This window comes from Salmo salar, chromosome 29 (genome assembly GCF_965601325.2).
Source record: "Salmo salar chromosome 29, fSalSal1, whole genome shotgun sequence".
NCBI lineage: Eukaryota > Metazoa > Chordata > Actinopteri > Salmoniformes > Salmonidae > Salmo > Salmo salar.
In genome coordinates this window covers 2,459,134-2,486,464 of record NC_138319.1, presented here as the reverse complement: position 1 = coordinate 2,486,464, position 27,331 = coordinate 2,459,134, and the positions used below count along the sequence as shown (strand labels likewise).

Sequence of the window (27,331 nt, the reverse complement as noted above, 5' to 3'; positions counted from 1 at the left end):
CCCAATGTATCTGTTTAAACAGACTGTCCGATTGACAACCTGTTTACGTTAATCATGTCGATAATCTAATAGAACAATGTTCCATTTGTATATCTGAAAAAATATACAACAGCTCGGGGGGGGGGGTTGACACAGTTATATTTTGACCAGAGCCCTATGGGCCCTCTGGTCAAAAGAAGTGCACTATATAGGGAACAGGTTGCAATTTGGAATGCAGAGTGTATATGCATGCTATACAGTCGGACCTAATGTTGTGAGGACTGTACAGTAGAAGTATGTTCAGCAGCCTAGGTTGGATATGCAGTATGGGGTCACAGGAGACATGGCCTGCCTGGCACCCTGCTTGTTGTGTAAGAAGAAACTGCTGCTGGTTGTGTGACACTGTAACTCAGAGCATGTTAAGGGAGGATTTTCAACAGAGGAATCAGAGCATGCCACAGGATATTACTCCTCCAAATCCCTGCCTGCCTGCCTGCCTGCCTGCCTGCCTGCCTGCCTGCCTGCCTGCCTGCCTGCCTGCCTGCCTGCCTGCCTGCCTGCCTGCCTGCCTGCCTGCCTGCCTGCCTGCCTGCCTGCCTGCCTGTTTCCCGGGCAGGAGATCAGCGTGTTCTGCTTTATATTAGTGGAGGGTTCATGTAAGCCTATGGTGACACATCACTGCCCCTGCTACAACCTCCCAACACCAGATTGTCTTTAAAGCTGCAATATGTAACTTCATTCTCATTGAAAGCAAGTCTAAGAAGCCGAAGATCTGTTCTATCAGTGCTATTTCTATGCTTCCCGGTTTTTAAGTTTTGTTTCTGCGTCTTTTACATTTGATTTTGTACACCAGCTTGAACCAGCTGAAAATACAATATTTGTGGTTATGGAAAATATATTTCACAGCGGTTTAGATGGTACAATGATTCTCTACACTATACTTGCTTGTTCAGTCACATAAACTCCAAATTAGGCAAACTAGAATTTTTGCAACCAGGAAATGGCAGAGAGATTTCTGCATAGTGCACCTTTAAGGACAGAGAGCCTTGAGGAGGCTGACATGATGATATAACAGGCTGAACAGTGACAGAGCGAGGGATCCAAACACGATAAACATGATAAACATATTACAACAATGATCAACATACAAATATAAACTTGCAATATAACAACAACAACTTTTATGTTAAATTTGTTGTTGAGCAGAATTGTCATTATAATTAAATAATTAAAACAAATGTAGTGCTACTGTGAGTGAAAAAATAAGTTTGGTACTGTACCTTTGCATTTTCAATGCATGGACATCTGGATTTGGGTTTTTCAAGAAGGACCAAAGCAGGCGCACTCCATCCAGACGGTCAATGATCCTGTTGAGGAAGAGAAAAAAGAGAAGAGTGAGAGAAAATAGAGAGAGAGAGGGAAGGGAGAGAAGGGAGAGAGAGACACAGAGAGAGGGAGAGAGAGAGAGAGAAAGTGAGAGAGAAGAGAAAGAGAGAGAGAGAGACAAAGTCAGAGAAAGACAGAGAGATAAGAGCAAGGAAGAGGGAGAGAGAGAGAGAGAGAGAGAGAGAGAGAGAAGAGAAAGGGAGAGAGAGAGAGAGAGAGAGAGAGAGAGAGAGAGAAGAGAGAGAGAGAAAAGAGGAAGAGAAAAGAGAGAGATTGATATTACAGTGGGCACAGTCAGTGTGATCTGCACCATACTTTCACAGTTAAGAGGAGCATTTGAGAGCTTCTCTTTCTCAGAACTGGCTGGGCTGGTCTGTGCCATACAGTAGCAGTTTGTCCAGGTCCAGGCCCTGAATACCCATCACAGGGCAGGATCAAAGGTATCAGACATTTAGCTGAATGGGTTTTCAATCACAAACCAACCTTCACCAGTCCAATTCGGTTTCCACCACAGCTCTAAAAACCCACTCTCTGTCTCGTCTGGTAAAGTGAATCTCCATGAGAAATCACTGACCACCTACGTGATGTTAGGCCAAAGGTTAACGTGTGTAAATTCATGTATAGAGAGTGAAGTCCATACAGATATTTATTTATAGAACCAAAACAACATTATACTGTACGGTGGGTAGTCCAGGGGTACTTCTTTCCAAATTAAACAGAGCCAGTAGACAGGTCTCTCTATATTTCATTGCGTCTGAGTTGAAGTTTACTTAAGCATAAGCCGTATTTCATGCTGCGTACATGACTGTAGTCAAGGCTGTAGTCAGGGTCTGGGAACCCAAAGAATTACGCCACAATGTGCCCGTTGTCTGGTATAAATAACATGTAACGTGTTTCCCATGTGTGCTTCCACCAACAAGGCCGACAATGAATGCTGTCATAATTAATTAAACACTCCCTAATCACGGTATCTCCGTGAATGCAAACGAGCGAGCACTCATCAGAAGAAGTCCCCTGCGCCATCTGTCTTCCGTTTGCACATAAATCAGTCTGGGGGATCATAACATAAGATTCCAGTCCGTAGGGCCTCCTAAATCAAGCCCAACAACAAACTAAACTTCATATCAAGTGCCAGAAAAGTACTGTCCTCACAAGAGCAGGTATGAAACACGTTAGCATGAAGGAGACAACTGACAGTTTGGATGAGGGATGGAAACGGGGAGACCACAAAGTCTCAAGGCATTTGCGCAACGTGTGTTCTTTCTTGTAAGTTACAGAAAGTACTAGGAGGGATTGTAATGTGATATTTTCCTGTATTTGAATATTTATTTTGTCTATGATTCCATGAACCATACAGTGCAATAGCTTAGAATAAAAATAAGCTAGAATAAAAATAACTAAATAATTAGTTATTTAAAATTATTTTTAAAAATATAGGTAGTCTTATTGATAAGTTCGTTTTGAATAGTAACCCTTCCAACAACCAAAAAATGAAAAAATCACATTGTGAAAAGAACATGAAAAAACATACGTAAATCAGACATGGCTTTCGGGCACATATGAAGTTTCACATATGTTAATCTTTCACATGACTCAGACACATGTGGTTTCACAACATTTCAGAGGTGATATTAGAGTAGCATACCTTCCGGCAGGTAGCCTAGTGGTTAGAGCGTTGGGCCAGTAACCAAAAGCTTGCTGGATCAAATCCCCAAGCTGACAAGGTAAAAATCTGTCGTTCTGTCCCTGAGCAAGGCAGTTAACTCACTGTTCCCCAGGCACCATGGATGTCGATTAAGAAAGCCCCCCACACCTCTCTAATTCACATTTCAGTTGAATACATTCAGTTGGACAACTGACTAGGTATCCCTCTTTCTCCCATTATACATTTCACATGTGTGCTTTGGTACCTGTCAGGATTAGATCCTGGGGCTCCCACAGGAGAAGCCAATATCTTGACCATTCAACCAAGAGGACCAACAAACACGTCCAACTCATGTCCACTACACTTTACCATGTGCATTTTCACTCTGCATATCCGATTTTCGCAACTGCAATTCACGTGAGATGAAAACACGCTTTTCTTCTCACATGTGAAAAGGTGGTGTTAACATGTGAACTCTAAATCGAATACATGTGAAAATATGGTTTCACATGTGAAATTTAAGCTCAACATGTGAAAACAGCTATCTCACATGAAAAAAAAGCTATTTGTGTTCATTTTTTTGTAAGGGAACAACTTTATTCCTGGCCATGTGATCCTGCACCAGGAAAACAAAGCCAAACAAAGCCAAGTTAACTGACATGGATTTTGCGCCTGAATTTGGAGCACCAGACTATGGACCACAGACAAACAGACATCACCCTGTAGTCCAGTAAATCAGTGAGACAATAGCAGGCCCTGGTCCTTAATCTGAGAACCAGCTCTGACCATACGTGGTCTGGAGCAGGAAACAATCAAATGTGAGCTATGTTAATTGCTCAGCGAACTACTGTACACACAGGTCCTCAAAATAAGTCACTGCCACAAGACATAGAAAAGCACTTGTGGAAATAACGACTTTCTGTCCACAACTAAATGTGAATGCAAAATGACAAGGCCTAAATATACATTCCATGTGAAAACATGGATCTGAATGAATGGGTTCTGATGTAACATTCTCCATGGGCTGTGTGTTGAATGTCTTTGAGAAATTAGGCTAGCTAGCCTAATTGCTGAAATGGCCTTATTGCTTCACAAAAACATTCTGCACTTTTTATTGCACCACTGTGGTTCTGCTTATCTTAACCATATTACTTTTTCCTGACAATGGCGTTAATGGCTTGCCTAACAAAATGTACTCGGACGTAAGTTATTTATTTGCGTCCAGTGTTAATTCAGTAAGGGTCTTGCAGTCTGTAACAGCCTTGTAAAAGCAATGAAATTCAGATGGGACTGTATACTGTACTGTTTGCAGCATTTGGGAGCATTGAAACCAAATGAGCACATACTGTAGTCTAGAAGCAGGACTGGACTGTACGTGTTCAGTGTTTATGTTTTTACAGCCCTGAGGGCTTGGATGGCTGAAGGTATGCTACCCTGACCAGCCTAGCACCATGAATGACCACAAAAGTACAGTAAAACTGTGGGACGCGCCACCACAACCATATTTATCACAGCAGGGTCAATAAACAAGGCTTTTAAAACGGTCACTCAGCTGAAAAAGAACATGAAACATGAAACCTACCTGGTAAAGATGAATGATTAAGATCATAGCCTTACATTATCATTAGGACACATGCCAAGTTGTGTCATAACACCGTCTGTCAACAACATTATTAGGACCAATTATGATGCTGAATGTCCGCTAATAACAGAGGTTATGACACATTTTGAAAAGCTTGCAATGACATTGCAGACTTCAAACAAAGTGCTTACCACCACTGTTGATCATCTGAACTGGGTGGGTGATTTACACCACATAATTAAATATATGATACATCTCTATGACTTACGCCATGTTCTCTGGCTCTGTGGCGCAGGCCCCCACAGCCTTGGTGACGTTGACCAGCAGAGCCTGGTTAGTTCCGGGTCAGCAGGCTGACCAGGGGCTGGATGCCTCCACATTTCCTGATGGTGGCCCTGTTGGCAGGTTTCTGGGCCTTGTACTCCTGGAACCTGAGGGAAGGCATAGCACCAGGGTCAATCAATCACTTAATTCAACCAATCACGTTAATCTTTATATAGCCTTATATGTTATATGCTGATTTGGACATACCTGTATGGGCTTGAAGAATAGGACAGTGATAGACATTTTAAATATTTGAGTCACATAATTCTGAATCATAATCAATATCCTGTCGATCAATGGTTCCCAAACTTTTAATAGTCCCGTACCCCTTCAAACATTCAACCTCCAGCTGTGTACCCCCTCTAGCACCAGGGTCAGCGCAATCTCAAATGCCATAATTGTATGTTTTGCCATAATTGTAAGCCTGCCACACACGATACATATGATACATTTATTAAACATAAGAAATAGTGTGAGCTTTTGTCACAACCCGGCTTGTGGGAAGTGACAAAGAGCTCTGGCACAAATAATAATAATCAATAATTTAGCTCTTTATTTAACCATCTTACATATAAAACCTTCTTTGTTCATCAAAAATGAATAAAAATGAATAACTCACCACAGGTTAATGAGAAGAGTGTGCTTGAAAGGATGCACATAACGCTGCAATGTTGGATTGTATTGGAGAGAGTCTTCAGTCTTAAATCATTTTCCACACACAGTCTGTGCCTGTATTTAGTTTTCATGCTAGTGAGGGCAGAGAATCCACTCTCACATAGGTACATGGTTGCAAAGGGCATCTGTGTCTTAACAGCATGATTTGCCAAGGCAGGATACTCTGAGTGCAGTCCAATCCAGAAATCTGTCAGTGGCTTCTGATTAAATTAAATTTTCTCGCAGGGCAGAAAGGGATAACAAATCCAGTTGTTTGTGTCATCCGTTTCAGGAAAGTACCTGCGTAATTGCACACCCAACTCCCTCAGGTGCTTCACTATATCACATTTGACATTGTCCGTAAACTTGAGCTTGCACACAAAAAATCATATAATGATGGAAAGACCTGTGTGTTGTCCTTGTTAATGCAGAGAGAGAAGAGCTCCAACTTCTTAAACAATTTTGTCCCGCACATTGAATATAGTTGCGGCGAGTCCCTGTAATCCTAGTTTCAGACCATTCAGGTGAGAAAAACCATCACCCAGATAGGCCAGTCGTGTGAAAAACTCGTCATCATAAGCGCAGTCAGACAAGTGAAAATGATGGTCAGTAAAAAAAACTTTAAGCTCGTCTCTCAATTTAACAAAAACGTGTCAATACTTTCCCCCTTGATAACCAGTGCACTTCTGTATGTTGTAAAAGCATTACATGGTTGCTGCCCATATCATTGAATAGTGCATAAAATACACGAGAGTTCATGGGCCTTGCATTAACAAAGTTAACCATTTTCACTGTGGTGTACAAAACGTATTTCATTCCCTTGGCAGCAAGAGCCTCTTGGTGGATGCTGCAGTGTACCCAAGTGGCGTCGGGAGCAACTGCTTGCATGCGCGTTACCACTCCACTACGTTTCCCTGTCATCGCTTTTGCGCCATCAGTACAGATACCAACATGAGCAGCAGCTACGTTTGGCTCCATACAGACCGTTAGTGGAATTCCCGCGAGAGAGTAACGGTTAATGTGATTGGATGTCAATTATTTGACTAGGCTACCTGTATTTGACATTGTGTTGTTATTTCGCTGAACACTAGATGGTTTAATTTTATTTTTGGCAGTGAAACGAGGCTACTCAGACGAGAAGAAAACCTCACCCAAATGTATAGCCATGTTGGATTTTTATATATATTTTTTAATGTGAATAACATTTTAATTTGGCGTACCCCCGACGGCATTGCGCATACCCCTGGGGTACTGTAGAAATTGTCCAAGGTCATTTGGTTTTGGTCACGATCCACCAAAATATATTCTGTGCAAGTAAAACAGCAATGAACGGAGTGGCTGCCAAAGCTAACTTTGACTGATTTAACGTAGAAAAACAATGTTATTCATATGGCCACCACTGAAGTGTTATCTGCAGGTCACTCCTACAGTAGAATTACCTTGTAATTGCACACATAACTTTTGATAAATGGATTGCGAGTCATGTCTATTTTTGATAAACCAATCCCAGCTCGCGTAATTACGATGGCAAAAAAAAACATAACACAAAGCTTCCCGAATCAGCCCCTCATACAAACAGAGGGCTCCACACAAGTGGAAGCATCATTAAAGCCTGTCAAAAGACACAGGAACCACAGAGAGGCTTCTGTGTAGTAGCTTTATGATTGATTGTTTTGCTCCATCTCTTTTTGTAAAGAGATCTGTTACAGTAACACATTCATTCAAATTCGTGGTGCAAAGAACTTTGAATGCTGCCTGCCTGCCCTTTTATACCACAGCCAGTTAGTTTTTAAGAAGGGGCTCTATATGAAAGAGTAATTTCAAGGACCACGGGAAAGGAAGAGACCCTCCAAGATGCTCAATGGGTATCATAAAGGGACTGGGAGACTTTCAGATGGATACATTCTACTGCCTAATGTAGAACAGAAAAATGCACTCACTTCAAAATGAAGGAGAGTGAACTGCTGCCTGAATAGGCCTTGGGCTCCGGTGAGCAATTTTCTGTAGATAGAAATGTGAGGCAAGAAAGAAGTATCATTACGATACATAATTATGGTCTGTTCATCATAGACTCTGGAACAGAGGTAAGAGAAGGAGGACTGGATGGATAGTCAGTAATTGTAACTGAACCACACAATCTTGACCTCAAACATTATTGTGTTGGCAAATACAAATGAGTTTTGGCAAGGACCACTTTCCATTGCAAAGTTATTCCCTCACTCTTTTGTTACAGGGCTTAGTTTTACAAAGCGTTTGTGTGTGTCCATAACACCAAAGTATATATAGTTTGAAGCGGACACATATCAATGCACCTATAAATCTGCTTTTAAATCTGCACGAAACAACGGTCCAAAACTTTCCTAGTGCGAGACGGAAAGATTGAAAGGACTTTTTTATGAAGGCATTTCATACATATAAGCTATAGGTCTAGTCTCCCTCCATATTGCAGGCCTTATGAAAATGTTAATCTCTGGACATTTAGACGATGTAAAGCTTTAAAACAAACACACTTAAGTTAATTATATTTTTAACCGTCAATCATCTCTCATTTTGATGCATCATTAATCAGGCAAATAGCTAACAGATGCTGCTTCTTCTGGACTTCTGGTCTCCCTACTCACATCTCAGGCCCGCATCCAAAATGGCACCCTATTCCTTATTTAGTCCATTATTTTTGACCAGAGCACTATGGGCCCTGGTCAAAAGTAGTGCACTACATAGGGAATATGGTGTCATTTTGGAGGTAACCTTAGGGTCCTCCTGTACTATACAGCCAGGCCATGTTAAAGATAACTCACAAAAAAGCCTGCTGTCTGCTATTGGCCACAAGGGCTTGTTTAAGTTGTTCATGTACTACTTGTGAATACAAAAAAAGGTCAACCATATTCCAAAACGATTTTTGCCTCGAAACACCACTCGGCCCATGATTGATTCTGAAATGAACACAGGCCCTGAACAACTCTCCCTGAAACTCTTTATTACCGTTTGCAGCCTTTCTTGCTTGACAGTAATGGCTTGGTCATTTCATTCCAAGCCTGCGTCTGACCTTGACATTTTAATATGTTATTCAAATAATCCTGAGAGAGTAAAAAAAAAACTCAGATCCACTCACAAATGTAAGTGTGTATTAAAACACTCAGTGCTGTACTCTGCATCACGCTGGTTTCCTCTCTTCCCTGCCTGCCTGCCTGGACAACCCACGGCCACATTTCTACCTTTGTTCACACCCAACCCCTTGAGCCGCCCCAAAAACTAACTAAACACGAACACTACACTGAAAGTAACCATTAAATCTCTCACTCTCACTGACTGGATCCCTTAGTTATTTATCACATACCCACTTAATTAGTGTGAGGGCACCCTTCTGAGGGGTTTGATGTTTGCTAATGAAGTGTCACCCAATTGCGGTTTTGTATGCGATTATTGGTATCATTCTAATCATTGCTATTATTATTATTATGGCCTTTTTTGCATAGCAACGGTGTTATGAGTAATTACGCTGCGGCAAGCAGCCTGTAATGGGAGCAAGTGCACAGAGGTGCCACATTACTCATTGCCAGTGCAGTTAACTTGTTTTACCGCCTTGCCAGGCTGCACTCTGAAGGGCTCCCAATCTCTGCCATTTTTCTATGCAGCAGAACTGGACTGAATATGAAGGCTTGTTTAGTAGCCAAAGGACTGAAAGGTAGTCTGAAAGGTTCACTTTGTTCCCTGAAAACCCATACTGTATAAATTCTTTAGTCTTTACAGCTAAATATGTTGCCAGCCAACACTCCTCTTTCTATGCAAACAGAACATACACTTTTGTTTATGACAACAACCACTGGTCTAGTTGTCCATCATGAACTTGGCACCAGAGATAGTAATCTACACATGCTCTTTCCATGACATAGACTGACCAGGTGAATTCAGGTGAAAGCTATGATCCCTCATTGATGTCACCTGTTAAATACACTTCAATCAGTGTAGATGAAGGGGAGGAGACAGGTTAACGAAGGATTTTTAAGTCTTGAGACAATTGAAACATGGATTGTGTATGTGTGCCATTCAGAGGGTGAATGGGCAAAACAACATTTTTAAGTGCCTTTGAACAGGGTATGTGCCAGGCACACTGGTTTGTGTGTGTCAAGAACTGCAATGCTATTAGGTTTTTCATGCTCAACAGTTTCCTGTGTGTATCAAGAATGATCCACCACCCAAAATACATCCAGCCAATTTGACACAACTGTGTGAAGGATTGGAGTCAACATGGGCCTGCAATCCTGTGAGCTCTTTCGACTGCTTGTAGAGTCCATGCCCCGACGAATTGAGGCTGTTCTGATGGCAAAAGGGGTTGCAACTCAATATTAAGAAGCTGTTCCTAATGTTTTGTACACTCAGTGTATATCCACCTTTTAAAAGAGAGGGTTATTGGCATACCTCTGTAATGGGATCTTTGTTTAATTGAATGTGGCAACAGGCACCTGCTACCAGTTGGGAAGACTTAACTTAGACTCTAAATGTAGGATATCATTCTGTCAGTTATGAAATATGAGTTAGAGAGAGATCGGTGTGAGTGCTACTGGGCCCTCTGCAATTTTAAATCCTACAGGGTTTTTGAGTCAAAGGCTAGACATTTCCACATATCTTAATTCATCACATACATTTTATTTTTTTTAAACACTCCTATCGTAAAAATATATAAAAAGACACAGCCTTATCAGTTTGTTGGCATCGTTTCTGAAAATAAGCCTTGAATTTATTAAGAGGTTACCGTTGTATAAATGAATGCATATGGCTTGTATTGTATGTCCCCCGAGTAGCCCAGAGTAAGAAAATAAATACAGCTAAATCATTTTCTTTTTTTTAGCAACCGTCAACAGCTGTCAGGGCACGATTTCTATCCGTTATTTATTTTTAGGGGAAATTACTGACATACATTTTTTTCCAACGCTAAATAAAGCTAGCCAGGAAAGATTCCAGAAAGTGTCACTGTTGAAGAGAACTAAATGACAATTAAGTAAACGTAGGCATGCGTAACATGACAAATGATTTAAGAGTCTGTCAGCTTACATTTCTGACATTATGATGTAGTACTTTTTTTAGGCAGCTTTCTCTCAGTCTGCTTGGCCATGTTCAATACTAATTGGAGGAGAGATGCTTTAGACTAACACATTATTGGGTGTCTATAAAATCAAGACTTTACTTAATCTTTTGTTAACAGTAAAAAAGAGCACATTTCTCCTGCAAACAGTCATGTAAAAGATCAGTGATAATAGAATCCGTGGCAGAACTCTACATTTTGTCCAAATAATCACTTTGACCAGACACAACGTAAAGGATGAGATGTGACAACATTTGGGAGTGAAAAATGTGAGACAACGATATGAACAAATGAGAGGTCTTGTAAAAACACCACATGTGATTGCAGCCCTTCGACCCTCATTTCAACTGCTATCGGCTTTCCATTGGAACGTAATGTAGACCCATCTGCCCAAACTATCAACTTAGCTCTCTAAAACACGGAAAACACTTGCTCACTACGCTAGCAAACATATTTTCTAAGTATTCCAAGCACCTATGGCTACCCATTCAATAAATGCTGAATGGACATCAGTCAAATATCTCTGTACTTCTGCGTGGGGGGGTTGTCAAAGTCAGGGCTAGACCCCACTACAGTAATATATAATATATGGGATCAAAACCAGCAAACACACAGTTTATCTCTGGTGCTGGTTAGGCTCAAATCTGAGTGGGGCTGTAGTGATAATGAGGGGTAATAATAATGGGAGGGAGGAATAAGGGGGCGTAACGTTACTTAGCCACGTTCTCCATGCTGATGGAGCACTTCCAGATGGCCCCTGTGGTGGCGGCCAGGAGCTGCTTGTTGTCTGCCTGGCTCAGCAGAGTCACCAGGGACTGTAGGCCCTTGTACCGACGTACCATGTCACGGGTACGCTTGTCTTCCGCACACTAACACAGACAGGGAAAGACAGGCAAAATATACAGCTTTGGGGCTAAAACTACGATGGACAAGTTCTATGCCCTAATGCTTATGCATTGTTCACATTCCCAGCATTAATGTACATTTCTGCTTGTTAATGGATTCCCTTTCAATGACAATAGGTATGGACCTAAGACAGGAATTTAATTGGGGGGTTGAGGCATAGGATCACCTTGAAGATGGCACTGGCACAGTGCATCTGTAGCTTGTGGTTATCACAGTTGAGGTTTTTCACCAAGTCCTCGATCATGCCCTCAGTCTGGATGGCAATTCTGTAACTTCTCTGTAAATTAAAGTGTAGGGAAAACACATAGGCAATCAGAGACAGTGTTTTGGGTTCCAATGATGAATCACACAGTGGTCCTCTTCATGGTGGCACTCCATGCCTTAATCTGCTGAACATGCTTCCCACACCATGGGTGCACCCAAAATAGCACCCTATTCCCTATGTAGTGCACTTCCTTTGACCAGAGCCTCACAGTGAGCCCCTCACCTCTGAGGCAAACTCCGGCAGGTTTCCCACCACAGGGATTAGCATGTTCTCATGGGGAGACTTGAGCAGACAGGCCAGAAGAGGGATTCCCCCAGCCTTGCGGATGGCCTCCTTGTTCCTGGTGCTCTTACTGCAGCTCCAGAGGGCCAGTGCCCTGCAGAAAGCCACCTCCACGTCTTTCTCCTGCTCCTTTGTCAGGACCGCCAAATCAGGCACTCAGTCTAGTAACTCCACCTGGGAACACATACACAGAGTCAGACCGCACGCACACACACACACACACACACACACACACACACACACACACACACACTCACACACACACACACACACACACACACACACACACACACACACACACACACACACACACACACACACACACACACACACACACACACACACACAGAACATGTACACACACAGAACATGCACACACACAGAGCACAACACACACAATTTATATCAGACATTGCGAAAGTAATGTCAGATTTGTTCAGTGAATGTGAAATCCACAGGAGATGCTGTAATGATAGCTGTGGTTTCCATTGACGCAATGTATTAAACGAGAATAACAAAGTTGTTGGCCATGATCAGGTGCATAATTAAATCCTATTACCGTGGGGTCTGAAAGAATAAAAAAAGAGACTCAGAATGTGGAAAAACAGCAGGTCTACATGTTGATGTTACGATATTGAAATCCCAGAGGGACCATTTATGACCGTCAGTCTGTGTGTCAGGGCTGTGCTAATCTATAGTTCCTGCACGGCCACTGACACAGAGCAGGCAGAGCTATTACACATGTTATGCAGTTCAAAGGTGGTCTCAGTCTGTAGTTTAGCGTGAAGTTAATCTCTCCTCTGCAATGACTGCAATGAGCACATCCGATTTGGTAATTGACATAAATATACAAGGCTCACAGGCTTTAATCACAGGTCGTTCTGTCAATAAACATCAACTCAGGTCCGAGGATGTCAAAGGACATTCTATCTGTTTCCCCCTGACTGACTTTGATGTTTGTCACATGAGACCAAGGAAAGGGGGAATGGAGGGTGGGGACTATCAGGAAACTTAGTGTATGGAAACTCGAGGGAGCTAGAAGAGCCAGTACTGTGAGGATTTGGGTTGGGCTGTGCTGTGTGTTGGTGTGTAGTGGAGGAGTAATTCTGTGCTGTGTGCTGTTCTGTAGTGAGGGAGTTATTCTGTGTAGTGCTGTGCCATGTTGGCCTATGTTGTGCAAGTTTGCACTTTGCTGTGCTACAGTACAGTATGTGACTCCAAATTGGCTCTGTAGTGGGTGGGTTGTGGGCTGTGGGTTCAATTCCCGCATGGGTCACACATACATATATATTTATGTGTCACTGTCAATGCCGACAGTTGTGTAAGTCTCTTTGGATAAACGCGTCTGTCTAAATGGCATTATTATTATGTTCCCTTGTGCAAGGCTATGCTTTGCAGTACAGTACAGTATGTATTTTACAACCGTACTCACCAGTCTCTTAATTCCCCCGTGCTGTCTGACTGTCCTCCTGGCCCGTCGGAACTTGGCCACGTTGGCGATGGTCTCTGCGGCCAGATATTTCAGGTCATTGTCTGGGGAGTCAGCAATAGCCCGACGGATCTGACTGTTACGACTGATCTTGTTCAGAATCTTCAGAGAACCATTCTAAATCAAACACACAGATGATGAGTCAACAAAGTATATCTCTTTAAATCAAGAAAACATTTTTGGGGCCTATATTAAGAAAAACTGTGAATCCAATGGCACCAACGTGAGGTACATCTGTCAACAGGAGCACAAATAAAGAGAATTATGTAAACCCCCAAAACGTGCCACTGTAAAAATAGACAGCAGTTTCTAAAGAGTTTCAATATAAAGGCATGCTGTATAAAAAGCACCCACACATCTCATTAGGTCTATTGGAGTCAAATTGATATCCTGTATCCTTAAATGCACCGGGCCTGCCTGCTCAGGCCTACAGTCAGTATACTCTTTGTATCTGAAACACTAGGCTGGCACACACAGCACAGCTCTGTTCCCCCCGCCGGGCAACCAGGTCCGCTTGGCAGGGAGCAGGGACTGGGAGGGCTACTCACTTTGCATTTGATTTCTTCTGTATCCAGCAAGTTAATGAGGACTTCAAGGCCACCTACATCCCGGATGGCCAGTTGGCACGTCTGCTGGGCTAAATTGAAGTCCCTCATGGAGCACAGAGCAATCACAGTGGCCGTCTGGTTGCCTCCCTGAAATAATAATGAAAACAAGGCACCAACGAATGAATGAAACCGCAGACAGAGAAAATAAGAATTAAAGAGACATTTAGAAAAGGGAAAACACAGTGTCTCCCCTCCTGCCATACTTTTCTCCCCCTGTCTTTTTTTTCTCACTCTCACTGGCTTTAACCATGCCTGGTGTGGCTATTTTGTTTGCCACAGTTTGGTAAGTGTTTAGCTTTGTGACAGTAAACACTGGTAGAGAGAAACTATTCGATACAGAATGGCACTCTGATTGCTAAACTGCCTGCAGTCAGAAAACCATAGACAGTGACCTAAGTTAGAGATTAAAGAGAAAAATGAGCATTGAAATGATGAACATAATAATGAGTAAGCACTTCAAAAGACTCTGTTTTGACAGTTGCTATACACACACACAATAACTCAAGGCTTGTTTCTAACCAATTAGCTACTTAGTAACTACTACTAAGCAAACAAGTGGTTTGGGGTAGAAAATATTTTCTTTGATTTCACTACAAGTGCCTCAATATATGGGCAGATTTAGGTTTATTGCTTCTTAAGTGCAACATACAAAACAATGTAAAATGTAAAACAGGTGACTTGGGGTCATTCTCTGAGCAACAATTGCCATTCTCAGTTACTTTTTAGTCTGCATTGTAGTTTTTTGTTGCAGTGTATTGTGTTTTCATGTTCAAGTTTCAAGTTTTAAATGTCACGTGCACAAGTACAGTGAGGATTTTTTTCTTGCAAGCCCTAAACCCAACAATGCAGTAATCAATCAATAAACAAATGAGAAATAAAAATAAGAAATAAGAAGAATACAAAAAAAGAAGAAGATACTGTATATACATGGTCCGTTCCAATATTTGCAATATTTATAAGGGGGGCAAGATGACTAGGCAACAGGGTGTATGATAAACAGAGTAGCAGCAGTGTAAAGGATGATTGAATGTGAGTGTGCGTGTGTGTAGAGTGACTAGAGTCAGTATACGTGTGTGTGCATGTTATGCGTGTGTGTTGGAGTGCCAGTGTGCGTCAGTTTGTAGAGTCCTTAGAGTGTACATAAAAATGAAGAGTCAACTCAGTCTGTGTATCCATTTTGTTAGCTATTTAGCAGTCTCATAGCTTGGGGATAGAAGCTGTTAAGGAGCCTGTTGGTGTCAGAATTGATGCACAGGTACTGCTTCCTATGCGGTAGCAGAGAGAACCGCCCATGGCTTGGGTGGCTGGAGTCTTTGACGATTTTCCAGGCCTTCCTTGCACACCACCTGGTATAGAGGTCCTGGATGGCAGGGAACTTGGCCCTAGTGATGTACTGGGCTGTCCGCACCACTCTCTGTAGCGCCATGCGATCGAGGGCACTGCAGTTGCCATACCACGCAGTGATGCAGCCAGTCAAGATGCTCTCAATGGTGCAGCTGTAGAACATTCTGAGGGCCCATGCCAAACTTTTTCAACCTCCCGAGGGGGAAAAGGTGCTGTCGTGCCTTCTTCATGACTGTGCACACGTGTGTGGACCATTTTAATTTCTTAGTGATTTGGAAACCCAGGAACTTGACGTTTCAGTGTATCTTTTGTTAATGTGAAATGGTTTAGATCATGATGGAACAAAAGCATCTGATGGCAGATAGAAACAGAAGTTCCACACAGTAGGTTGAAAATACAGCAGTAAGCTGGTGTAATACGAGATGTATTACATGACTTTGAAATGTGACACGGCATCCTGAAGTCATAATCTCCTGGCATTTTTTAAAATATTTTTTCCTTTTTTTCCCTTTCTGTTCTCATTTTAAATGAACCACAGATAACCTAGAAAAAAGCAAGTTGCTTTTATTAGTTGCACACTTTATTAGTTGCACATCTCAGCCTCAGGACCATCCCAAACAGATTACTCTACCGACGCAGAGGAGACTCGAACGTCTTATGTAATGAACGTATCGATGTGAGAGAGAAGAGTTCTTCAAAAGGAATATCTAGAACATGTTTTAACTATAAATGACATAGTATGTTCTACGCAGTTCATGTTTTGGGGGTACAGTTATAGCAGAATGTACTGCATCAGGGTTTACTGTGATATGAAGCAGTTGTTTGATCAAATCGTTCACCCCCAAAAAGAGATACCCTGACACTGTTGGGAGTGGGATAACGGTCACGTGTTCCCCATATTATGATGTTGGCCTAAATGTGAACCATTGGTCTAGTAACAGAGTGAATCTCCTGCTTCTTTTTTCTCTCCTCCACCACCACTTCTCACTCTTCAAAGGATTCAGTGGGGCTAGGATCATACCTTTTAAAAACAAAACGCTATATTTAGAACTGATACCACAGAGAAAACATCATATGCTTCCATTTTTGTTAGCTAACCACTATATGTCTGACTACGTCCCAAATTGCACCCTATTCCTTAAATAGAACACTTTTGACCAGAGCCCTATAAGGGGAATAGGGAATGTGGGGAATAACGGAATAGGGTGCAATTAGGGAAGCAACCTCTGTATGCATCTAAACACTACAGATTATGAAAGACATGAAAAAAACAGTAAACACAACTAATGACTGGGGTTTACATAGCATGATGAGACAACATTTGTATACAGTATTTATGTGACTTTTGTGATTCGCCACAGACAACAATACTGCATAGGTTTACTGCAGAGGTTAGGCTGATATGTGTTTTGTTTAGAGTAGTTTAAACCCAGGTGAACACCTTTTTCTTATGACCCGTTCTGCTTCGTAAACCTGGGGAGGGACCCACTGCTCAAAACATTTTGCTACCAGCGGGATTTGGCAATAACAATAGCAATTTCTAAATGTCTTCATAAATTACATCCAGAGGAAAAATATCTTTAAATATCACACATTACAAAGCAGGGAAAGAATGAAGGAGATTCATAAACTCTCATGATCTGATAAATGTAGTCAATTACCAATATATAAAACAAGCATTTATTATGGTCCTTTAATCCAGACACATACATTACAAACAGCAAGTGCAACAGGCACTAAGCACAAATATAAATATACAGTACCAGTCAAAAGTTTGGACACACTTACTCATTCAAGGGTTTTTCTTTATTTTTTACAATTTTCTACATTGTAGAATAATAGGGAAGACATCAAAACTATGAAATAACACATATGGAATCATTTAGTAACCAAAAAAGGTTATGAAGAAAAAGTATTCTTCAAAGTAGCCACCCTTTACCTTGATGAGTCTTGGCTTTCTCTCAAACAGCTTCATGAGATAGTCACCTGGAATGCATTTCAATTAACAGGTGTGCCTTGTTAAAGTTAATTTGTGGAATTTCTTTCCTTCTTATTAATGTGTTTGAGGCAATCAGTTGTGTTGTGACAAGGTAGGGGTGGTATGCAGACGATAGCCCTATTTGGTAAAAGACCAAGTCCATATTATGGCAAGAACAGCTCAAATAAGCAAAGAAAAACGACAGTCCGTCATTACTTTAAGACATGAAGGTCAGTCAATGCGGAACATTTCAAGAACTTTTAACATTTCTTCAAGTGCAGTCGCAATAACCATCAAGTGGTATGATGAAACTGGCTCTCATGAGGACCGCCACAGGAAAGAAAGACCCAGAGGTACCTCTGCTGCAGAGGATAAGTTCATTAGAGTTACCAGCCTCAGAAATTGCAGCCCAAATAAATGCTTCACAGAGTTCAAGAAACATCAACTGTTCAGAGGAGACTGCTTGAATCAGGCCTTCATGGTCGAATTGCTGCAAAGAAACCACTACTAAAGGACACCAATAAGAAGAAGAGACTTGCTTGGGCCAAGAAACATGAGCATTTAGACTGGTGGAAATCTGACCTTTGGTCTGATGAGTCCAAATTGGAGATTTTTGGTTCCAACCGCCTTGCCTTTGTGAGACGCAGAGTAGGTGAACGGATGATCTCCACATGTGTGGTACCCACCGTGAATCATGGAGAAGGAGATGTGATGGTGTGGGGGTGCTTTGCTGGTGACACTGTGTGTGATTTATTTAGAATTCAAGGCACACTTAACCAGCATGGCTACCACAGCCTTCAGAAGCGATACGCCATCCCATCTGGTTTGCGCTTATCATTTGTTTTTCAACAGGACAATGACCCAAAACACACCTCCAGGCTGTGTAAGGGCTATTTGACCAAGAAGGAGAGTGATGGAGTGCTACATCAGATGAACTGGAGTCCACAATCACCCAACCTCAACCCAATTGAGATGGTTTGGGATGAGTTGGACCGCAGAGTGAAAGAAAAGCAGCCAAAGTGCTCAGAATATGTGGGAACTCCTTCAAGACTGTTGGAAAAACATTCCAGGTAAAGCTGGTTGAGAGAATGCCAAGAGTGTGCAAAACTGTGGCTACTTGAAGAATCTGAAATCTAAAATATATTTTAATTGGTTTAACACTTTTTTGGTAACTACATGATTCCATATGCGTTATTTCATAGTTTTGATGTCTTCACTATTATTCTACAATGTGGAAAATAGTAAAAATAAAGAAAAACCCTTGAATGAATAGGTGTGTCCAGGCTTTTGACTGGTATTGTATATACTGTATGTTTTATTGTCACATACACTGGATAGGTGCTGTGAAATGTGTTGTTTTACAGGGTCAGCCATAGTAGTACCCCACCCCTGGAGTAAATTAGGGTTCCTCAAGGGCACACTAAGCACTAAGAAGTGCCCTGGGAAGCAGACATCACACAGAGGGAATTTACGTGTTAAGGTCGCTCTGGAATTCACACCAGACACACAGGGCGGATGATCATCATTAATCAGCAACTCAATAGTAATTCCTCAGGTAAATGAGGAAGACCATTGTATAAAAAATGTATCTACTTATCCAATAAGATTATGGAATCAACAACTGATTTACGCAATAAAACACTATAAGAGATCAAATTTAATGTAATTGTTCAGCCCTCCTCACCACCAAAAAATTGAAATTTGGTAGAAAACTTCACTGCTTGATAACTGCTTGATACAACTCTTCCAAACAGCAAGGTAATAACATGGGCGTGTGTGTGTGTGTGAGTGTGTGTGTGTGTGTGTGTGTGTGTGTGTGTGTGTGTGTGTGTGTGTGTGTGTGTGTGTGTGTGTGTGTGTGTGTGTGTGTGTGTGTGTGTGTGTGTGTGTGTGTGTGTGTGTGTGTGTGTGCGTGTGTGCGTGTGTGCGTGCGTGCGTGTGTGTGTGTGCGTATGTGTGCGTGCCCCAACAGAGCTGGATCTATGACAGATGGAATGAAGCCACAGTCTGTGTTTCTAGTGTCTGTGTTCCTCGACCTCGGTCGGTGTAAGAAAGAAGCAACCAGCTTGGCAGTGTCCGCTTCCTGGAGAGTGCATGTGATTTTTACTCTTCTGCCGTTTCTGGAGCAGACTAGCCATGTAGGGTACAGATTAAGAAGAAAAAAGACAGAGCCTTTTGCCAAGTCCATTATGGGTAACGAATAGGGAAAGAATGATTGGTGGTTCTCTCTTACTTCATATTGGACATAGGATCTTCTATAAAATAAAATGTTGAGCATATGACTGGCCTTGTAGCAGCTAGCAAAATAATACAGTTTGTGTCAGGCTTCCAAATGTTTTGTGGTATTTTGTGTCACTAAAAAGTTGTTTAACTTAAAAAGTATGGAAATATGTACAGATGTTCTGTAAAACATTCTCTAGACATAAGTTACAGCATTCATAGTGGAAATTACTTAGTCTGGTGGAGGAGTAGGCCACTTAATTTCTCTGAGTTTCCAAAATAATTGTTCAAACTTATGTGTGTTGTATTTATATTTAGCCTTTTAGTCTAAGGCTTCCAATCAACAGTTAGATTTTTTTCTGGTACTTAAGAAACTATTTCTGAGAAAGGTCTTTATAACATGTTAACATAGCTGAATACTCAGTTCAAAGCTGTGAAAAACCTAATTCATTAGAAATAATATTCACTTGTAGAAATTAAGTTAATGTGAGGGTAGTGACTGACCCTGGCTCTTTTGCACAGCAGGAGAACATGAGGTAGTTAGGAAAAGTGTTCTCCTGAGAGAACATGGGGCCTGTATTTCCGCTACTGACCAGTAGAGGGTGGACAACCTCAACCAGGGTTAAACAAAGTGTCATCGTGGATGGACGTGGGACCACGCTCAATACCCGAGTGTTTCTATTATGACACCTACTTACATTTTACTTGGAAATTAATATATTGTTTAAATTATAAAAAATGAATGACTGTATGTAAACCTCATCTATCAAATCAAATCACATCCAATTGTATTTGTCACATGCGCCGAATACAGCAGGTGTAGACCTTACAGTGAAATGCTTACTTACAAGCCCTTAACCAACAATACAGTTAAGAAAATACCACCCCAAAAAACATAGAGATAAGAATATCAAATAATTTAAGAGCAGTAGTAAATAAGAATAGCGGGGCTATATACAGGGGGTACCGGTACAGAGGTAATTGAGGTAATATGTACATGTAGGTAGAGTAAAAGTGACTATGCATAGATAATAAACAGAGTAGCAGCAGCGTAAAATAGGGGGCAATGCAAATAGTCTGGGTAGCCGTTTGATTAGCTGTTCAGGAGTCTTACGGCTTGGGGGTAAAAGACGTTCAGAAGCCTAATGGCCCTAGACTTGGCGTTCCGGTACCGCTTGCCATGCGGTAGCAGAGAGAACAGTCTATGACTAGGGTGGCTGGAGTCTTTGACAATTTTTAGGGCAATCCTCTGACACCGCCTGGTATAGAGGTCCTGGATGGCAGTGAGCTTGGCCCGGTGATTTACTGGGCCGTTCGCATTACCCTCTTTAGTGCCTTGTGGTCGGAGGCCGAGCAGTTGCCATACCAGGCAGTGATGCAACCCGTCAGGATGCTCTCGATGGTGCAGCTGTAAAACCTTTTGAGGATCTAAGGACCCATGCCAAATCTTTTCAGTCTACTGAGGGGGAATAGGTTTTGTCGTACCCTCTTCACGACTGTCTTGGTGTGCTTGGACCATGTTAGATTGTTGGTGATGTGGACGCCAAGGAACTTGTGGAGCACTACCTGCTCCACTACAGCCCCAATGATGAGAATGGGGGCATGCTCAGTCCTCCTTTTCCTGTAGTCCACAATCATCTCCTTTGTCACATGGAGGGAGAGGTTGTTGTCCTTGTACCACACGGTCAGGTCTCTGACCTCCTCCCTATAGGCTGTCTCGTCGTTGTCAGTGATCAGGCCTACCACTGTTGTGTCATCAGCAAACTTAATGATGGTGTTGGAGTCGTGCATGGCCATGCAGTCATAAGTGAACAAGGGGGTACAGGAAGAGACTGAGTAAGGGTAGGGTTGTTACCTACCCTTACCACCTGGGTCAGCACGTCAGGAAGTCCAGGATCCAGGTGAGGAGGGAGGTGTTTAGTCCCAGGGTCCTTAGCTTAGTGATGAGCTTTGAAGGCACTATGGTGTTGAACTCTGAGCTGTAGTCAATGAATAGAATTCTCACATAGGTGTTCCTTTTGTCCAGGTGTGAAAGGACAGTGTGGAGTGCAATAGAGATTGCATCATCTGTGGATCTGTTGGTGCGGTATGCAATTTGGAGTGGGTCTAGGGTTTCTGGGATAATGGTGTTGATGTGAGCCATGACCAGCCTTTCAGAGAATTTCATGGCTACAGACGTGAGTGCCACGGGTCGGTAGTCATTTAGGCAGGTTACCTTAGTAGTCTTGGGCACAGGGACTATGGTGGTCTGCTTGAAATATGTTGGTATTACAGACTCAGACAGGGAGAGGTTGAAAATGTCACTGAAGACAGTTTTTTTTAAATATTGTATTTATTTATTTCACCTTTATTTAACCAGGTAGGCAAATTGAGAACAAGTTCTCATTTACAATTGCGACCTGGCCAAGATAAAGCAAAGCAGTTTGACACATACTACAACATAGAGTTACACATGGAGTAAAACAAACATACAGTCAATAATACAGTACAAAAATCAGTCTATATACAATGTGAGCAAATGAGGTGAGATAAGGGAGGTAAAGGCAAAAAAAGGCAATGGTGGAAAAGTAAATACAATATAGCAAGTAAAATACTGGAATGGTAGATTTGTAGTGGAAGAAAGTGCAAAGTAGAAATATAAATAATGGGGTGCAAAGGAGCAAAATAAATAAATAAATAAATACAGTAGTAGTTGTTTGGGCTAAATTATAGATGGGCTATGTACAGGTGCAGTGATCTGTGAGCTGCTCTGACAGCTGGTGCTTAAAGCCAGTGAGGGAGATAAGTGTTTCCAGTTTCAGAGATTTTTGTAGTTCGTTCCAGTCATTGGCAGCAGAGAACTGGAAGGAGAGACGGCCAAAGGAGGAATTGGCTTTGGGGGTGACCAGAGAGATATACCTGCTGGAGCGCGTGCTACATGTGGGTGCTGCTATGGTGACCAGTGAGCTGAGATAAGGGGGACTTTACCTAGCAGGGTCTTGTAGATGACCTGGAACAGTGGGTTTGGCGACGAGTATGAAGCGAGGGCCAGCCAACGAGAGCGTACAGGTCGCAGTTGTGGGTAGTATATCCTGTTATGGCTAGGGGGCAGTATTTTCACGGCTGGATAAAAAACGTACCCGATTTAATCTGGTTACTACTCCTGCCCAGTAACTAGAATATGCATATAATTATTGGCTTTGGATAGAAAACACCCTAAAGTTTCTAAAACTGTTTGAATGGTGTCTGTGAGTATAACAGAACTCATATGGCAGGCAAAAACCTGAGAAGATTTCATGCAGGAAGTGGCCTGTCTGACAAGGTGTCGTTCTTCTTGTCTCTGTTTATTGAAGAGTGAGGATCTTAGCTGTCCCGTGACACTTCCTACGGCTGCCATAGGTTCTCAGAAGGCGGCAAAAAGCTGAATCGTGGCTTTGCAGGCTCTGGCTGAAACAAAGTAGCGCGTTTGGGTAGTGGCTGGTTACAGTACTGTGAGACTCAGGCTCGTGCCCGCGTCGACCGAAAGCTTTGTTTTCTTTCCTCTGTTTAGCTAAATGGACATTCCCGGTCGGAATATTATCGCTTTTTTTACGAGAAAAATGGCATAAAAATGGATTTTAAACAGCGGTTGACATGCTTCGAAGTACGGTAATGGAATATTTAGATTTTTTTGTCACGAATTGCTCCATGCGCACGACCCTTCTTTACCATTCGGATAGTGTCTGGGACGCACGAACAAAACGCCGCTATTCGGATATAACGATGGATTATTTTGGACCAAACCAACATTTGTTATTGAAGTAGCAGTCCTGGGAGTGCATTCTGACGAAGACAACAAAAGGTAATCAAACTTTTATAATAGTAAATCTGATATTGGTGAGTGCTAAACTTGCCGGGTGTCTAAATAGCTAGCCCGTGATGCCTGGGCTATGTACTTAGAGTATTGCAAAATGTGCTTTCACCAAAAAGCTATTTTAAAATCGGACATATCGAGTGCATAGAGGAGTTCTGTATCTATAATTCTTAAAATAATTGTTATGCTTTTTGTGAACGTTTATCGTGAGTAATTTAGTAAATTGTTAGCAAATTCCCCGGAAGTTTGCGGGGGGTATGCTAGTTCTGAACGTCACATGCTAATGTAAAAAGCTGTTTTTTGATATAAATATGAACTTGATTGAACAAAACATGCATGTATTGTATAACATAATGTCCTAGGTGTGTCATCTGATGAAGATCATCAAAGGTTAGTGCTGCATTTAGCTGTCTTCTGGGTTTTTGTGACATTATATGCTAGCTTGAAAAATGGGTGTCTGATTATTTCTGGCTTGGTACTCTGCTGACATAATCTAATGTTTTGCTTTCGCTGTAAAGCCTTTTTGAAATCGGACAATGTGGTTAGATAAAGGAGAGTCTTCTCTTTAAAATGCTGTGAAATAGTCATATGTTTGAAAAATTGAAGTTTTTGTATTTTTGAGGAATTAGTAATTCGCGCCACGCCTATCATTGGATATTGGAGCAGGTGTTCCGCTAGCGGAACGTCTAGATGTAAGAGGATATGGGGCTTTGGTGACAAAACGGATGGCACTGTGATAGACTGCTTCCAGTTTATTGAGTAGGGTATTGGAGGCTATTTTGTAAATGACATCGCCGAAGTCGAGGATTGGTAGGATGGTCAGTTTTACGAGGGTATGTTTGGCAGCATGAGTGAAGGATGCTTTGTTGTGAAATAGGAAGCCAATTCTAGATTTAACTTTGGATTGGAGATGTTTGACGTGAGTCTGGAAGGAGAGTTTACAGTCTAACCAGACACCTAGGTATTTGTAGTTGTCCACAAATTCTAAGTCAGAACCGTCCAGAGTAGTGATGCTGGACGGGCGTGCAGGTGCAGGCAGCGATCGGTTGAAGAGCATACATTTAGTTTTACTTGTATTTAAGAGCAGTTGGAGGCCACGGAAGGAGAGTTGTATGGCATTGAAGCTCGTCTGGAGGGTTGTTAACACAGTGTCCAAAGAAGGGCCAGAAGTATACAGAATGGTGTCGTCTGCATAGAGGTGGATCAGAGACTCACCAGCAGCAAGAGCGACATCATTGATGTATACAGAGAAAAGAGTTGGCCCAAGAATTGAACCCTGTGGCACCCCCATTGAGACTGCCAGAGGCCCGGACAACACGCCACCCGATTTGACACATTGAACTCTATCAGAGAAGTAGTTGGTGAACCAGGCGAGGCAATCATTTGAGAAACCAAGGCTACTGAGTCTGCCGATGAGGATGTGGTGATTGACAGAGTCGAAAGCCTTGGTCAGGTCAATGAATACGGCAGCACAGTATTGTTTCTTATCGATGGTGGTTGGTTAGCGCATGCTCGGAGTACACATCCTGGTAATCCGTCTGGCCATGTGGCCTTGTGAATGTTGACCTGTTTAAATGTCTTACTCACAACGGCTTCAGAGAGCGTGACCACGCAGTCATCTGGAACAGCTGATGCTCTCATGCATGTTTCAGTGTTACTTGCCTCGAAGTGAGCATAGAAGTTACTTAGCTCGTCTGGTAGGCTCGTGTCACCGGGCAGCTCTCGGCTGTGTTTCCCTTTGTAGTTTGTAATAGTTTGCAAGCCCTGCCCCATCCGACAAGCGTTGGAGCTGGTGTAATACGATTCGATCTTAGTCCTGTATTGAAGCTTTGCCTGTTTGATGGTTCATCAAAGGGCACAGTGGGATTTCTTATAAGCTTCCGGGTTAGAGTCCTGCTCCTTGAAAGCGGCAGGTTTACCCTTTAGCTCAGAGAGAATGTTGCCTTTAATTCATGGCTTCTAGTTGGGGTATGTGCGTACAGTCACTGTGGGGACGATGTCCTCTGTGCACTTATTGATAAAGCCAGTGACTGATGTGGTGTAATCCTCAATGCCATCGGAAGAATCCCAGAACATATTCCAGTCTGTGTTAACAAAACAGTCCTGTAGTTTAACATCTGCTTCATCTGACCACTTTTTTATAGATCATGTCACTGGTGCTTCCTGCTTTAATTTTAGCTTGTAAGCAGGAATCAGTAGGATAGAATTATGGTCAGATTTGCCAAATGGAGGGCGAGCGAGGGCTTTGTACTCTGTGAGAGTTGTGTACTTTGAGACCTTGAGCTCTGTTGTGGAGTAAAGGTGGTCTCGAATTTCTTTCCCTCTGGTTGCACATTTAACATGCTGATAGAAATTTGGTAAAACTGATTTAAACCTCATAGGGCTAGGGGGCAGTGTTCGGAAGTTCGGATGACTGACGTGCCCAAACTAAACTGCCTGTTACTCAGGCAGAGAAGCTAGGATATGCATATCATTGGTAGCATTGGATAGATAACACTCTGACGTTTCTACAACTTTTAAACTAATGTCTGTGAGTATAACAGAACTGATATGGCAGGTGAAAACTCGAGGACAATCCATCCAGATTTTTTTTTTTAGGTCACAGGCCATTTCAATGCTAGCCTATGGGATATACAAATAAAAAAGACCCAGATTGCAGCTCCTATGGCTTCCACTAGATGTCAACAGTCTTTAGAAAGGGTTTCAGGCTTTTCTTGAAAAATGAACAAGTAGTTGTAGTTTTTCCAAGGTGTCCCTCATTAGAAAAGTAGTCATGTTGCGCATTCTTCGTTATTTGTCTTCCCTATTGAACATACTATTCTCCGTCTTAAATGTTATAGTTTATTTAGATATTAGAGTACCTGAGGATTAATTAGAAACATCATTTGACTTGTTTGGACGAACTTTACCAGTAACGTTTTGGATTTGCTTTTATGCATGTTGAACGAGGGGATTACTGAAATCAAAGGCGCCAACTTAACAGACTTTTTTGGATATAAAGAAGGACTTTATCGAACAAAACGACCATTCATTGTGTAGCTGGGACTCTTGGGATTGCAAACAGAGGAAGCTCTTCAAAGATAAGTTATTTATTTAATTGCTATTTGTGATTTTTGTGACGCCTGTGCTGGTTTCAAAAGTATTTTGATGTGGGGCGCTGTCCTCAGATAATCGCATGGTATGCTTTCGCCGTAAAGCCTTTTTGAAATCTGACAACGCGGTTGGATTAACAAGAAGTTAAGCTTTTAAATGATGTAGGACACTTGTATGTTCATGAATGTTTAATATTACTATTTTGTCATTTGAATTTGGCGCGCTCCAACTTCACTGGATGTTGTCAATTTTGATTCCGGTAACGGGATCGGATCCCTAAGAGGTGATTTAAGTTTCCCTGCATTAAAGTCCCCGGCCACTAGGAGCGCCGCCTCTAGATGAACGTTTTCCTGTTTGCTTATGGCGGTATACAGCTCATTGAGTGCGGTTTTAGTGCCAGCATCGGTCTGTGGTGGTATGTACTGTAGACAGCTATGAAAAATACAGATGAAAACTCTCTAGGTAGATAGTGTGGTCTACAGCTTATCATGAGATACTCTACCTCAGGCAAGCAAAACCTTGAGACTTCCTTAGATATCGTGCACCAGCTGTTGTTTACATATCTGCATAGGCCCCCGCCCCAAGTCTTACCAGAGGCTGGTGTAATGTCGTCGTTCAGTCACAACTCGGTGAAACATGAGATATTACAGTTTTCAATGTC

The 27,331-nt window shown here is 42.1% G+C and overlaps 1 pseudogene; it reads right to left on the bottom strand.

The window, feature by feature from the left end:
* Window positions 1–27,331, bottom strand: part of LOC106590022 (outer dynein arm-docking complex subunit 2-like) — a 68,761-nt pseudogene that overhangs the window by 20,226 nt on the left and 21,204 nt on the right.